The following is a 17,870-nucleotide window of genomic DNA, read 5'->3' as shown; positions in this document are numbered from 1 at the left end:
GTCCCGCTGTCCCCATACACTAGTATCACAGATATCTCCTGCTTACCTATCTCTCCTGGAATGTCCCGCTGTCCACATACACTAGTATCACAAATATCTCCTGCTTACCTTCCTCTCCCGGAATGGCCTGCTGTCCCCATACACTAGTATCACAGATATCTCCTGCTTACCTATCTCTGACGGAATGTCCCGCTGTCACCATACACTAGTATCACAGATATCTCCTGCTTACCTATCTCTCCCGGAATGGCCGCTGTCCCCATACACTAGTATCACAGATATCTCCTGCTTACCTTTCTCTCCCGGAATGGCCCGCTGTCCCCATACACTAGTATCACAGATATCTCATGCTTACCTTTCCTCTCCCGAATAGTCCCGCTGTCCCCATACACTAGTATCACAGTTATCTCCTGCTTACCTATCTCTCCTGGAATGTCCCACTGTCCTCATACACTAGTATCACAGATATCTCCTGCATACCTTCCTCTCCCGGAATGGCCCGCTGGCCCCATACACTAGTATCACAGATATCTCCTGCTTACCTATCTCTCCCGGAATGTCCCGCTGTCCCCATACTCTAGTATCACTGATATCTCCTGCTTACCTATCTCTCCCGGAATGGCCGCTGTCCCCATACACTAGTATCACAGATATCTCCTGCTTACCTTTCTCTCCCAGAATGTCCCCCTGTCCTCAATCACTAGTATCACAGATATCTCCTGCTTACCTTCCTCTCCCGGAATGCCCCGCTGTCCTCATACACTAGTATCACAGATATCTCCTGCTAACCTTCCTCTCCCGGAATGTCCTGCTGTCCCCATACACTAGTATCACAGATATATCCTGCTTACCTTCCTCTCCCGGAATGTCCCGCTGTCCCCATACACTAGTATCACAGATATCTCCTGCTTACCTTCCTCTCCCAGAATGTCCCGCTGTCCCCATACACTAGTATCACAGATATCTCCTGCTTACCTATCTCTCCTATAATGTCCCGCTGTCCTCATACACTAGTATCATAGATATCTCCTGCATACCTTCCTCTCCCGGAATGGCCCGCTGTCCCCATACACTAGTATCACAGATATCTCCTGCTTACCTATCTCTCCCGGAATGTCCCGCTGTCCACATACACTAATATCACAGATATCTCCTGCTTACCTATCTCTCCAGGAATGTCCCGCTGTCCCCATACACTAGTATCACAGATATCTCCTGCTTACCTATCTCTCCCGGAATGGCCGCTGTCCCCATACACTAGTATCACAGATATCTCCTGCTTACCTTTCTCTCCCGGAATGTTCCGCTGTCCTCATACACTAGTATCACAGATATCTCCTGCTTACCTATCTATCCGGAATGTCCCGCTGTCCCCATACATTAGTATCACAAATATCTCCTGCTTACCTATCTTTCCGGGAATGGCCGCTGTCCCCATACACTAGTATCACAGATATCTCCTGCTTACCTTTCTCTCCCGGAATGGCCCGTTGTCCTCATACACTAGTATCACAGATATCTCCTGCTTACCTTCCTCTCCCGGAATGTTCCGCAGTCCCCAAACACTAGTATCACAGATATCTCCTGCTTACCTATCTCTCCTGGAATGTCCCGCTGTCCTCATTCACTAGTATCACAGATATCTCCTGCTTACCTATCTCTCCCGGAATGTCCCGCTGTCCCCATTCTCTAGTATCACAGATATCTCCTGCTGACCTATCTCTCCCGGAATGTCCCGCTGTCCCCATACACTAGTATCACAGATGTCTCCTACTTACCTATCTCTCCCGGAATGTCCAGCTGTCCTCATACACTAGTATTACTGATATCTCCTGCTTACCTATCTCTCCCGGAATGTCCCGCTGTCCCCATACACTAGTATCACAGATATCTCCTGCTTACCTATCTCGCCCGGAATGTCCCGCTATCCTCATACACTAGTATCACAGATATCTCCTACTTACCATTCTCTCCCGGAATGCCCCGCTGTCCCCATACACTAGTATCACAAACATCTCCTGCTTACTTTTCTCTCCAGGAATGGCCGCTGTCCCCAGACACTAGTATCACAGATATCTCCTGCTTACCTTCCTCTCCCTATATGGCCGCTGTCACCAGACACTAGTATCACAGATATCTCCTGCTTACCTTCCTCTCCCGAGTGGTCCGCTGTCCCCATACACTAGTATCACAGATAGCTCCTGCTTACCTTTCTCTCCTGGAATGGCCCGCTGTCCCCAGACACTAGTATCACAGATATCTCCTGCTTACCTTCCTCTCCCGGAATGGCCGTTGTCCCCAGACACTAGTATCACAGATATCTCCTGCTTACCTTTCTCTCCCGGAATGGCCTGCTGTGCCCATACGCTACTATCACAGATATCTCCTGCTTACCTTCCTCTCCCGGAATGTCCCGCTGTCCCCATACACTAGTATCACAGATATCTCCTGCTTACCTATCTCTCCTGGAATGTCCCGCTGTCCACATACACTAGTATCACAAATATCTCCTGCTTACCTTCCTCTCCCGGAATGGCCTGCTGTCCCCATACACTAGTATCACAGATATCTCCTGCTTACCTATCTCTGACGGAATGTCCCGCTGTCACCATACACTAGTATCACAGATATCTCCTGCTTACCTATCTCTCCCGGAATGGCCGCTGTCCCCATACACTAGTATCACAGATATCTCCTGCTTACCTTTCTCTCCCGGAATGGCCCGCTGTCCCCATACACTAGTATCACAGATATCTCATGCTTACCTTTCTCTCCCAGAATGGCCGCTGTCCCCATACACTAGTATCACAGATATCTCCTGCTTACCTTTCTCTCCCAGAATGGTCGCTGTCCCCATACACTAGTATCACAGATATCTCCTGCTTACCTTTCTCTCCCAGAATGGTCGCTGTCCCCTTACACTAGTATCACAGATATCTCCTACTTACCTTCCTCTCCCGGAATGGCCTGCTGTCCCCATACACTAGTATAACAGATATCTCCTGCTTACCTTCCTCTCCCGGAATGGCCTGCTGTCCCCATACACTAGTATCACAGATATCTCCTGCTTACCTTCCTCTCCCGGAATGGCCGCTGTCCCCATACACTAGTATTACAGATATCTCCTGCTTACCTTTCTCTCCCGGAATGGCCGCTGTCCCCATTCACTAGTTTCACAGATATCTCCTGCTTTCCTATCTCTCCCGGAATGGCCGCTGTCCCCATACACTAGTATCACAGATATCTCCTGCTTACCTTTCTCTCCGGAATGGCCCGCTGTCCCCATACACTAGAATCACAGATATCTCCAGCTTACCTTCCTCTCCCAGAATGGCCCGTTGTCCTCATACACTAGTATCACAGATATCTCCTGCTAACCTTCCTCTCCCGGAATGGCCCGCTGTCCCCATACACTAGTATCATAGATATCTCCTGCTTACCTTTCTCTCCCGGAATGGCCCGCTGTCGCCATACACTAGTATCACAGATATCTCCTGCTTACCTTCCTCTCCCGGAATGGCCCGCTGTCCTCATACACTAGTATCACAGATATCTCCTGCTAACCTTCCTCTCCCGGAATGTCCCGCTGTCCCCATACACTAGTATCACAGATATCTCCTGCTTACCTTTCTCTCCCGGAATGTCCCGCTGTCCTCATACACAAGTATCACAGACTTCTCCTGCTTACCTTCCTCTCCCGGAATGTCCCGTTGTCCTCATACACTAGTATCACAGATATCTCCTACTTACCCTTCTCTCCTGGAATGGCCCGCTGTCCCCATACACTAGTATCACAGACATCTCCTGCTTACCTTTCTCTCCTGGAATGGCCGCTGACCCCAGACACTAGTATCACAGAAATCTCCTGCTTACCTTCCTCTCCCGGAATGGCCGCTGTCCCCATACACTAGTATCACAGATATCTCCTGCTTACCTTCCTCTCCCGGAATGGCCCGCTGTCCCCATACACTAGTATCACAGATATCTCCTGCTTACCTTTCTCTCCCGGAATGGCCCGCTGTCCCCATACACTAGTATCACAGATATCTCCTGCTTACCTTTCTCTCCCGGAATGGCCCGCTGTCCCCATACACTACTATCACAGCTATCTCATGCTTACCTTTCTCTCCCGGAATGGCCCGCTGTCCCCATACACTAGTATCACAGATATCTCCTGCATACCTTCCTCTCCCGGAATGGCCGCTGTCCTCATACACTAGTATCACAGATATCTCCTGCTTACCTTTCTCTCCAGGAATGGCCGCTGTCCCCATACACTAGTATCACAGATATCTCCTGCTTACCTTCCTCTCCCGGAATGGCCGCTGTCCCTATACACTAGTATCACAGATATCTCCTGCTTACCTTTCTCTCCCAGAATGGCCGCTGTCCCCATACACTAGTATCACAGATATCTCCTGCTTACCTTTCTCTCCCGGAATGTTCCGCTGTCCTCATACACTAGTATCACAGATATCTCCTGCTTACCTATCTATCCGGAATGTCCCGCTGTCCCCATACATTAGTATCACAAATATCTCCTGCTTAACTATCTTTCCGGGAATGGCCGCTGTCCCCATACACTAGTATCACAGATATCTCCTGCTTACCTTTCTCTCCCGAAATGGCCCGTTGTCCTCATACACTAGTATCACAGATATCTCCTGCTTACCTTCCTCTCCCGGAATGTTCCGCAGTCCCCAAACACTAGTATCACAGATATCTCCTGCTTACCTATCTCTCCTGGAATGTCCCGCTGTCCTCATTCACTAGTATCACAGATATCTCATGCTTACCTATCTCTCCCGGAATGTCCCGCTGTCCCCATTCTCTAGTATCACAGATATCTCCTGCTGACCTATCTCTCCCGGAATGTCCCGCTGTCCCCATACACTAGTATCACAGATGTCTCCTACTTACCTATCTCTCCCGGAATGTCCAGCTGTCCTCATACACTAGTATTACTGATATCTCCTGCTTACCTATCTCTCCCGGAATGTCCCGCTGTCCCCATACACTAGTATCACAGATATCTCCTGCTTACCTATCTCGCCCGGAATGTCCCGCTATCCTCATACACTAGTATCACAGATATCTCCTACTTACCATTCTCTCCCGGAATGGCCCGCTGTCCCCATACACTAGTATCACAAACATCTCCTGCTTACTTTTCTCTCCAGGAATGGCCGCTGTCCCCAGACACTAGTATCACAGATATCTCCTGCTTACCTTCCTCTCCCTATATGGCCGCTGTCACCAGACACTAGTATCACAGATATCTCCTGCTTACCTTCCTCTCCCGAGTGGTCCGCTGTCCCCATACACTAGTATCACAGATAGCTCCTGCTTACCTTTCTCTCCTGGAATGGCCCGCTGTCCCCAGACACTAGTATCACAGATATCTCCTGCTTACCTTCCTCTCCCGGAATGGCCGTTGTCCCCAGACACTAGTATCACAGATATCTCCTGCTTACCTTTCTCTCCCGGAATGGCCTGCTGTGCCCATACGCTACTATCACAGATATCTCCTGCTTACCTTCCTCTCCCGGAATGTCCCGCTGTCCCCATACACTAGTATCACAGATATCTCCTGCTTACCTATCTCTCCTGGAATGTCCCGCTGTCCACATACACTAGTATCACAAATATCTCCTGCTTACCTTCCTCTCCCGGAATGGCCTGCTGTCCCCATACACTAGTATCACAGATATCTCCTGCTTACCTATCTCTGACGGAATGTCCCGCTGTCACCATACACTAGTATCACAGATATCTCCTGCTTACCTATCTCTCCCGGAATGGCCGCTGTCCCCATACACTAGTATCACAGATATCTCCTGCTTACCTTTCTCTCCCGGAATGGCCCGCTGTCCCCATACACTAGTATCACAGATATCTCATGCTTACCTTTCTCTCCCAGAATGGCCGCTGTCCCCATACACTAGTATCACAGATATCTCCTGCTTACCTTTCTCTCCCAGAATGGTCGCTGTCCCCATACACTAGTATCACAGATATCTCCTGCTTACCTTTCTCTCCCAGAATGGTCGCTGTCCCCTTACACTAGTATCACAGATATCTCCTACTTACCTTCCTCTCCCGGAATGGCCTGCTGTCCCCATACACTAGTATCACAGATATCTCCTGCTTACCTTCCTCTCCCGGAATGGCCTGCTGTCCCCATACACTAGTATCACAGATATCTCCTGCTTACCTTCCTCTCCCGGAATGGCCGCTGTCCCCATACACTAGTATTACAGATATCTCCTGCTTACCTTTCTCTCCCGGAATGGCCGCTGTCCCCATTCACTAGTTTCACAGATATCTCCTGCTTTCCTATCTCTCCCGGAATGGCCGCTGTCCCCATACACTAGTATCACAGATATCTCCTGCTTACCTTTCTCTCCGGAATGGCCCGCTGTCCCCATACACTAGAATCACAGATATCTCCAGCTTACCTTCCTCTCCCAGAATGGCCCGCTGTCCTCATACACTAGTATCACAGATATCTCCTGCTAACCTTCCTCTCCCGGAATGGCCCGCTGTCCCCATACACTAGTATCATAGATATCTCCTGCTTACCTTTCTCTCCCGGAATGGCCCGCTGTCGCCATACACTAGTATCACAGATATCTCCTGCTTACCTTCCTCTCCCGGAATGGCCCGCTGTCCTCATACACTAGTATCACAGATATCTCCTGCTAACCTTCCTCTCCCGGAATGTCCCGCTGTCCCCATACACTAGTATCACAGATATCTCCTGCTTACCTTTCTCTCCCGGAATGTCCCGTTGTCCTCATACACTAGTATCACAGACTTCTCCTGCTTACCTTCCTCTCCCTGAATGTCCCGTTGTCCTCATACACTAGTATCACAGATATCTCCTACTTACCCTTCTCTCCTGGAATGGCCCGCTGTCCTCATACACTAGTATCACAGAAATCTCCTGCTTACCTTCCTCTCCCGGAATGGCCGCTGTCCCCATACACTAGTATCACAGATATCTCCTGCTTACCTTCCTCTCCCGGAATGGCCCGCTGTCCCCATACACTAGTATCACAGATATCTCCTGCTTACCTTTCTCTCCCGGAATGGCCCGCTGTCCCCATACACTAGTATCACAGATATCTCCTGCTTACCTTTCTCTCTCGGAATGGCCCGCTGTCCCCATACACTACTATCACAGCTATCTCATGCTTACCTTTCTCTCCCGGAATGGCCCGCTGTCCCCATACACTAGTGTCACAGATATCTCCTGCATACCTTCCTCTCCCGGAATGGCCGCTGTCCTCATACACTAGTATCACAGATATCTCCTGCTTACCTTTCTCTCCAGGAATGGCCGCTGTCCCCATACACTAGTATCACAGATATCTCCTGCTTACCTTCCTCTCCCGGAATGGCCGCTGTCCCTATACACTAGTATCACAGATATCTCCTGCTTACCTTTCTCTCCCAGAATGGCCGCTGTCCCCATACACTAGTATCACAGATATCTCCTGCTTACCATTCTCTCCCAGAATGGCCGCTGTCCCTATACACTAGTATAACAGATATCTCCTGCTTACCTTCCTCTCCCGGAATGGCCGCTGTCCCTATACACTAGTATCACAGATATCTCCTGCTTACCTTCCTCTCCCGGAATGGCCGCTGTCCCCATACACTAGTATCACAGATATCTCCAGCTTACATTTCTCTCCCAGAATGGCCGATGTCCCCATACACTAGTATCACAGATATCTCCTACTTACCTTTCTCTCCCGGAATGTCCCGCTATCCCCATACACTAGTATCACAGATATCTCCTGCTTACCTTTCTCTCCCGGGATGTCCCGCTGTCCCCATACACTAGTATCACGGATATCTCCTACTTACCATTCTCTCCCGGAATGGCCCGTGGTCCCCACACACTAGTATCACAGATATCTCCTGCTTACCTTCCTCTCCCGGAATGGCCCGCTGTCCTCATACACTAGTATCACAGAAATCTCCTGCTTATCTTCCTCTCCCGGAATGTCCCGCTATCCCCATACACTAGTATCACAGATATCTCCTGCTTACCTTTCTTTCCCAGAAACGCCGCTGTCCCCATACACTAGTATCACAAATATCTCCTACTTACCCTTCTCTCCCGGAATGGCCCGCTGTCCCCACACACTAGTATCACAGATATCTCCTGCTTACCTTCCTCTCCTGGAATGTCCCGCTGTCCCCACACACTAGTATCACAGATATCTCCTGCTTACCTTCCTCTCCTGGAATGTCCTGCTGTCCCCATACACTAGTATCACAGATATCTCCTGCTTACATTCCTCTCCCGGAATGTTCCGCTGTCCCCACACACTCGTATCACAGATATCTCCTGCTTACCTTTCTTTCCCAGAATGGCCGCTGTCCCCATACACTAGTATCACAGATATCTCCTGCTTACCTTTCTCTCCTGGAATGGCCCGCTGTCCCCAGACACTAGTATCACAGATATCTCCTGCTTACCTTCCTCTCCCGGAATGGCCGTTGTCCCCAGACACTAGTATCACAGATATCTCCTGCTTACCTTTCTCTCCCGGAATGGCCCGCTGTGCCCATACGCTACTATCACAGATATCTCCTGCTTACCTTCCTCTCCCGGAATGTCCCGCTGTCCCCATACACTAGTATCACAGATATCTCCTGCTTACCTATCTCTCCTGGAATGTCCCGCTGTCCACATACACTAGTATCACAAATATCTCCTGCTTACCTTCCTCTCCCGGAATGGCCTGCTGTCCCCATACACTAGTATCACAGATATCTCCTGCTTACCTATCTCTGACGGAATGTCCCGCTGTCACCATACACTAGTATCACAGATATCTCCTGCTTACCTATCTCTCCCGGAATGGCCGCTGTCCCCATACACTAGTATCACAGATATCTCCTGCTTACCTTTCTCTCCCGGAATGGCCCGCTGTCCCCATACACTAGTATCACAGATATCTCATGCTTACCTTTCTCTCCCAGAATGGCCGCTGTCCTCATACACTAGTATCACAGATATCTCCTGCTTACCTTTCTCTCCCAGAATGGTCGCTGTCCCCATACACTAGTATCACAGATATCTCCTGCTTACCTTTCTCTCGCAGAATGGTCGCTGTCCCCTTACACTAGTATCACAGATATCTCCTACTTACCTTCCTCTCCCGGAATGGCCTGCTGTCCCCATACACTAGTATCACAGATATCTCCTGCTTACCTTCCTCTCCCGGAATGGCCTGCTGTCCCCATACACTAGTATCACAGATATCTCCTGCTTACCTTCCTCTCCCGGAATGGCCGCTGTCCCCATACACTAGTATTACAGATATCTCCTGCTTACCTTTCTCTCCCGGAATGGCCGCTGTCCCCATTCACTAGTTTCACAGATATCTCCTGCTTACCTATCTCTCCCGGAATGGCCGCTGTCCCCATACACTAGTATCACAGATATCTCCTGCTTACCTTTCTCTCCAGAATGGCCCGCTGTCCCCATACACTAGTATCACAGATATCTCCAGCTTACCTTCCTCTCCCGGAATGGCCCGCTGTCCTCATACACTAGTATCACAGATATCTCCTGCTAACCTTCCTCTCCCGGAATGGCCCGCTGTCCCCATACACTAGTATCATAGATATCTCCTGCTTACCTTTCTCTCCCGAAATGGCCCGCTGTCGCCATACACTAGTATCACAGATATCTCCTGCTTACCTTCCTCTCCCGGAATGGCCCGCTGTCCTCATACACTAGTATCACAGATATCTCCTGCTAACCTTCCTCTCCCGGAATGTCCCGCTGTCCCCATACACTAGTATCACAGATATCTCCTGCTTACCTTTCTCTCCCGGAATGTCCCGCTGTCCTCATACACTAGTATCACAGACTTCTCCTGCTTACCTTCCTCTCCCGGAATGTCCCGTTGTCCTCATACACTAGTATCACAGATATCTCCTACTTACCCTTCTCTCCTGGAATGGCCCGCTGTCCCCATACACTAGTATCACAGACATCTCCTGCTTACCTTTCTCTCCTGGAATGGCCACTGACCCCAGACACTAGTATCACAGAAATCTCCTGCTTACCTTCCTCTCCCGGAATGGCCGCTGTCCCCATACACTAGTATCACAGATATCTCCTGCTTACCTTCCTCTCCCGGAATGGCCCACTGTCCCCATACACTAGTATCACAGATATCTCCTGCTTACCTTTCTCTCCCGGAATGGCCCGCTGTCCCCATACACTAGTATCACAGATATCTCCTGCTTACCTTTCTCTCCCGGAATGGCCCGCTGTCCCCATACACTAGTATCACAGCTATCTCATGCTTACCTTTCTCTCCCGTAATGGCTTGCTGTCCCCATACACTAGTATCACAGATATCTCCTGCATACCTTCCTCTCCCGGAATGGCCGCTGTCCTCATACACTAGTATCACAGATATCTCCTGCTTACCTTTCTCTCCAGGAATGGCCGCTGTCCCCATACACTAGTATCACAGATATCTCCTGCTTACCTTCCTCTCCCGGAATGGCCGCTGTCCCTATACACTAGTATCACAGATATCTCCTGCTTACCTTTCTCTCCCAGAATGGCCGCTGTCCCCATACACTAGTATCACAGATATCTCCTGCTTACCATTCTCTCCCAGAATGGCCGCTGTCCCTATACACTAGTATCACAGATATCTCCTGCTTACCTTCCTCTCCCGGAATGGCCGCTGTCCCTATACACTAGTATCACAGATATCTCCTGCATACCTTCCTCTCCCGGAATGGCCGCTGTCCCCATACACTAGTATCACAGATATCTCCAGCTTACATTTCTCTCCCAGAATGGCCGATGTCCCCATACACTAGTATCACAGATATCTCCTACTTACGTTTCTCTCCCGGAATGTCCCGCTATCCCCATACACTAGTATCACAGATATCTCCTGCTTACCTTTCTCTCCCGGGATGTCCCGCTGTCCCCATACACTAGTATCACGGATATCTCCTACTTACCCTTCTCTCCCGGAATGGCCCGTGGTCCCCACACACTAGTATCACAGATATCTCCTGCTTACCTTCCTCTCCCGGAATGGCCCGCTGTCCTCATACACTAGTATCACAGAAATCTCCTGCTTATCTTCCTCTCCCGGAATGTCCCCGCTATCCCCATTATCTAGTATCACAGATATCTCCTGCTTACCTTTCTTTCCCAGAAACGCCGCTGTCCCCATACACTAGTATCACAAATATCTCCTACTTACCCTTCTCTCCCGGAATGGCCCGCTGTCCCCACACACTAGTATCACAGATATCTCCTGCTTACCTTCCTCTCCTGGAATGTCCCGCTGTCCCCACACACTAGTATCACAGATATCTCCTGCTTACCTTCCTCTCCTGGAATGTCCTGCTGTCCCCATACACTAGTATCACAGATATCTCCTGCTTACATTCCTCTCCCGGAATGTTCCGCTGTCCCCACACACTCGTATCACAGATATCTCCTGCTTACCTTTCTTTCCCAGAATGGCCGCTGTCCCCATACACTAGTATCACAGATATCTCCTGCTTACCTTTCTCTCACGGAATGGCCCGCTATCCCCATACACTAGTATCACAGATATCTCCTGCTTACCTTCCTCTCCCGGAATGGCCGCTGTCCTTATACACTAGTATCACAGATGTCTCCTGCTTACCTTTCTCTCCAGGAATGGCAGCTGTCCCCATTCACTAGTATCACGGATATCTCCTGCTTACCTTCCTCTCCCGGAATGGCCGCTGTCCCTATACACTAGTATAACAGATATCTCCTGCTTACCTTTCTCTCCCAGAATGGCCGCTGTCCCCATACACTAGTATCACAGATATCTCCTGCTTACCATTTTCTCCCAGAATGGCTGCTGTCCCCTTACACTAGTATCACAGATATGTCCTGCTTACCTTTCTCTCCCAGAATGGCCGATGTCCCCATACACTAGTATCACAGATATCTCCTACTTATCTTTCTCTCCCGGAATGTCCCGCTATCCCCATACACTAGTATCACAGATATCTCCTGCTTACCTTTCTCTCCCGGAATGTCCCGCTATCCCCATACACTAGTATCACGGATATCTCCTACTTACCCTTCTCTCCCGGAATGGCCCGTGGTCCCCACACACTAGTATCACAGATATCTCCTGCTTACCTTCCTCTCCCGGAATGGCCCGCTGCCCCCATACACTAGTATCACAGATATCTCCTGCTTACCTTCCTCTCCCGGAATGGCCGCTGTCCTCATACACTAGTATCACAGATATCTCCTGCTTACCTATCTCTCCAGGAATGTCCCGCTGTCCTCATTCACTAGTATCACAGATATCTCCTGCTTACCTATCTCTCCCGGAATGTCCCGCTGTCCCCATTCACTAGGATCACAGATATCTCCTGCTTACCTATCTCTCCCGGAATGTCCCGCTGTCCCCATACACTAGTATCACAGATGTCTCCTACTTACCTATCTCTCCCGGAATGTCCAGCTGTCCTCATACACTAGTATTACTGATATCTCCTGCTTACCTATCTCTCCCGGAATGTCCCGTTGTCCTCATACACTAGTATCACAGATATCTCCTGCTTACCTATCTCGCCCGGAATGTCCCGCTGTCCCCATACACTAGTATCACAGATATCTCCTGCTTACCTATCTGTCCCGGAATGTCCCGCTGTCCTCATACACTAGTATCACAGACATCTCCTGCTTACTATTCTCTCCAGGAATGGCCGCTGTCCCCAGACACTAGTATCACAGATATCTCCTGCTTACCTTCCTCTCCCTATATGGCCGCTGTCCCCAGACACTAGTATCACATATATCTCCTGCTTACCTTCCTCTCCCGAGTGGTCCGCTGTCCACATACACTAGTATCATAGATATCTCCTGCTTACCTTTCTCTCCCGGAATGGCCCGCTGTCCCCAGACACTAGTATCACAGATATGTCCTGCTTACCTTCCTCTCCCGGAATGGCCGTTGTCCCCAGACACTAGTATCACAGATATCTACTGCTTACCTTTCTCTCCCGGAATGGCCCGCTGTGCCCATACGCTAGTATCACAGATATCTCCTGCTTACCTTCCTCTCCCGGAATGTCCCGCTGTCCCCATACACTAGTATCACAGATATATCATGCTTACCTTTCTCTCCCAGAATGGCCGCTGTCCCCATACACTAGTATCACAGATATCTCCTGCTTACCTTTCTCTCCCAGAATGGTCGCTGTCCCCATACATTAGTATCACAGATATCTCCTGCTTACCTTTCTCTCCCAGAATGGTCGCTGTCCCCATACACTAGTATCACAGATATCTCCTACTTACCTTCCTCTCCCGGAATGGCTTGCTGTCCCCATACACTAGTATCACAGATATCTCCTGCTTACCTTACTCTCCCGGAATGGCCTGCTGTCCCCATACACTAGTATCACAGATATCTCCTGCTTACCTTCCTCTCCCGGAATGGCCGCTGTCCCCATACACTAGTATTACAGATATCTCCTGCTTACCTTTCTCTCCCGGAATGGCCGCTGTCCCCATTCACTAGTTTCACAGATATCTCCTGCTTACCTATCTCTCCCGGAATGGCCGCTGTCCCCATACACTAGTATCACAGATATCTCCTGCTTACCTTTCTCTCCCGGAATGGCCCGCTGTCCCCATACACTAGTATCACAGATATCTCCAGCTTACCTTCCTCTCCCGGAATGGCCCGCTGTCCTCATACACTAGTATCACAGATATCTCCTGCTAACCTTCCTCTCCCGCAATGGCCCGCTGTCCCCATACACTAGTATCATAGATATCTCCTGCTTACCTTTCTCTCCCGGAATGGCCCGCTGTTGCCATACACTAGTATCACAGATATCTCCTGCTTACCTTCCTCTCCCGGAATGGCTCGCTGTCCTCATACACTAGTATCACAGATATCTCCTGCTAACCTTCCTCTCCCGGAATGTCCCGCTGTCCCCATACACTAGTATCACAGATATCTCCTGCTTACCTTTCTCTCCCGGAATGGCCCGCTGTCCTCATACACTAGAATCACAGACTTCTCCTGCTTACCTTCCTCTCCCGTAATGTCCCGTTGTCCTCATACACTAGTATCACAGATATCTCCTACTTACCCTTCTCTCCTGGAATGGCCCGCTGTCCCCATACACTAGTATCACAGACATCTCCTGCTTACCTTTCTCTCCTGGAATGGCCGCTGACCCCAGACACTAGTATCACAGATATCTCCTGCTTACCTTCCTCTCCCGGAATGGCCGCTGTCCCCAGACACTAGCATCACAGATATCTCCTGCTTACCTTCCTCTCCCGGAATGGCCCGCTGTCCCCATACACTAGTATCACAGATATCTCCTGCTTACCTTTCTCTCCCGGAATGGCCCGCTGTTCCCATACACTAGTATCACAGATATCTCCTGCTTACCTTCCTCTCCCGGAATGGCCCGCTGTCCCCATACACTAGTATCACAGCTATCTCATGCTTACCTTTCTCTCCCGGAATGGCCCGCTGTCCCCATACACTAGTATCACAGATATCTCCTGCTTACCTTCCACTCCCGGAATGGCCGCTGTCCTCATACACTAGTATCACAGATATCTCCTGCTTACCTTTCTCTCCAGGAATGGCCGCTGTCCCCATACACTAGTATCACAGATATCTCCTGCTTACCTTCCTCTCCCGGAATGGCCGCTGTCCCTATACACTAGTATCACAGATATCTCCTGCTTACCTTTCTCTCCCAGAATGGCCGCTGTCCCCATACACTAGTATCACAGATATCTCCTGCTTACCATTCTCTCCAAGAATGGCCGCTGTCCCTATACACTAGTATCACAGATATCTCCTGCTTACCTTCCTCTCCCGGAATTGCCGCTGTCCCTATACACTAGTATCACAGATATCTCCTGCTTACCTTCCTCTCCCGGAATGGCCGCTGTCCCCATACACTAGTATCACAGATATCTCCTGCTTACATTTCTCTCCCAGAATGGCCGATGTCCCCATACACTAGTATCACAGATATCTCCTACTTACCTTTCTCTCCCGGAATGTCCCGCTCTCCCCATACACTAGTATCACAGATATCTCCTGCTTACCTTTCTCTCCCGGGATGTCCCGCTGTCCCCATACACTAGTATCACGGATATCTCCTACTTACCCTTCTCTCCCGGAAAGGCCCGTGGTCCCCACACACTAGTATCACAGATATCTCCTGCTTACCTTCCTCTCCCGGAATGGCCCGCTGTCCTCATACACTAGTATCACAGAAATCTCGTGCTTATCTTCCTCTCCCGGAATGTCCCGCTATCCCCATACACTAGTATCACAGATATCTCCTGCTTACCTTTCTTTCCAAGAAACGCCGCTGTCCCCATACACTAGTATCACAGATATCTCCTACTTACCCTTCTCTCCCGGACTGGCCCGCTGTCCCCACACACTAGTATCACAGATATCTCCTGCTTACCTTCCTCTCCTGGAATGTCCCGCTGTCCCCACACACTAGTATCACAGATATCTCCTGCTTACCTTCCTCTCCTGGAATGTCCTGCTGTCCCCATACATTAGTATCACAGATATCTCCTGCTTACATTCCTCTCCCGGAATGTTCCGCTGTCCCCATACACTCGTATCACAGATATCTCCTGCTTACCTTTCTTTCCCAGAATGGCCGCTGTCCCCATACACTAGTATCACAGATATCTCCTGCTTACCTTTCTCTCCCGGAATGGCCCGCTGTCCCCATACTCTAGTATCACAGATGTCTCCTGCTTACCTTCCTCTCCCGGAATGGCCGCTGTCCTTATACACTAGTATCACAGATATCTCCTGCTTACCTTTCTCTCCAGGAATGGCCGCCGTCCCCATTCACTAGTATCACGGATATCTCCTGCTTACCTTCCTCTCCCGGAATGGCCGCTGTCCCTATACACTAGTATAACAGATATCTCCTGCTTACCTTTCTCTCCCAGAATGGCCGCTGTCCCCATACACTAGTATCACAGATATCTCCTGCTTACCATTTTCTCCCAGAATGGCTGCTGTCCCCTTACACTAGTATCACAGATATGTCCTGCTTACCTTTCTCTCCCAGAATGGCCGATGTCCCTATACACTAGTATCACAGATATCTCCTACTTATCTTTCTCTCCCTGAATGTCCCGCTATCCCCATACACTAGTATCACAGATATCTCCTGCTTACCTTTCTCTCCCGGAATGTCCCGCTGTCCCCATACACTAGTATCACGGATATCTCCTACTTACCCTTCTCTCCCGGAATGGCCCGTGGTCCCCACACACTAGTATCACAGATATCTCCTGCTTACCTTCCTCTCCCGGAATGGCCCGCTGCCCCCATACACTAGTATCACAGATATCTCCTGCTTACCTTTCTCTCCCGGAATGGCCCGCTGTCCTCATACACTAGTATCACAGATATCTCCTGCTTACGTTCCTCTCCGGAATGGCCCGCTGTCCCCATACACTAGTATCACAGATATCTCCTGCTTACCTTCCTCTGCCAGAATGGCCCGATGTTCCCATACACTAGTATCACAGATATCACCTGCTTATCTTTCTCTCCCGGAAAGACCCGCGGTCCCCCATACACTAGCATCACAGATATCTCCTGCTTACCTTTCTCTCCTGGAATGGCCCGCTGTCCCCATACACTAGTATCACAGATATATCCTGCTTACCTTTCTTTCCCAGAATGGCCGCTGTCCCCATACACTAGTATCACAGATATCTTCTGCTTACCTATCTCTCCCGATGTGGCTAGCTGTCCCCATACACTAGTATCACAGATATCTCCTGCTTACCTTTCTCTCCCGGAATGGCCGCTGTCCCCATACACTAGTATCACAGATATCTCCTGCTTACCTTTCTCTTCCGGATTGGCTGCTGTCCCCATACACTAGTATCACAGATATCTCCTGCTTACCTTTCTCTCCCGGAATGGCCCGCTGTCCTCATACACTAGTATCACAGATATCTCCTGCTTACGTTCCTCTCCGGAATGGCCCGCTGTCCCCATACACTAGTATCAAAGATATCTCCTGCTTACCTTCCTCTCCTGGAATGTCCTGCTGTCCCCATACATTAGTATCACAGATATCTCCTGCTTACATTCCTCTCCCGGAATGTTCCGCTGTCCCCATACACTCGTATCACAGATATCTCCTGCTTACCTTTCTTTCCCAGAATGGCCGCTGTCCCCATACACTAGTATCACAGATATCTCCTGCTTACCTTTCTCTCCCGGAATGGCCCGCTGTCCCCATACTCTAGTATCACAGATGTCTCCTGCTTACCTTCCTCTCCCGGAATGGCCGCTGTCCTTATACACTAGTATCACAGATATCTCCTGCTTACCTTTCTCTCCAGGAATGGCCGCTGTCCCCATTCACTAGTATCACGGATATCTCCTGCTTACCTTCCTCTCCCGGAATGGCCGCTGTCCCTATACACTAGTATAACAGATATATCCTGCTTACCTTCCTCTCCCGGAATGGCCACTGTCCCCATACACTAGTATCACAGATATCTCCTGCTTACCTTTCTCTCCCAGAATGGCCGATGTCCCCATACACTAGTATCACAGATATCTCCTGCTTACCTTTCTCTCCCAGAATGTCCCCCTGTCCCCATACACTAGTATCACAGATATCTCCTGCTTACCTTTCTCTCCCGGGATGTCCCGCTGTCCCCATACACTAGTATCATGGATATCTCCTACTTACCCTTCTCTCCCGGAATGACCCGCTGTCCCCACACACTAGTATCACAGATATCTCCTGCTTACCTTCCTCTCCCGGAATGT

This window comes from Taudactylus pleione, unplaced genomic scaffold (assembly GCF_031769625.1).
Source record: "Taudactylus pleione unplaced genomic scaffold, aTauple2 ptg000929l, whole genome shotgun sequence".
NCBI classification, from domain to species: Eukaryota; Metazoa; Chordata; class Amphibia; order Anura; family Myobatrachidae; genus Taudactylus; species Taudactylus pleione.
The sequence above is the reverse complement of the archived record's forward strand: the minus strand, read 5'-3'. Positions refer to the sequence as shown.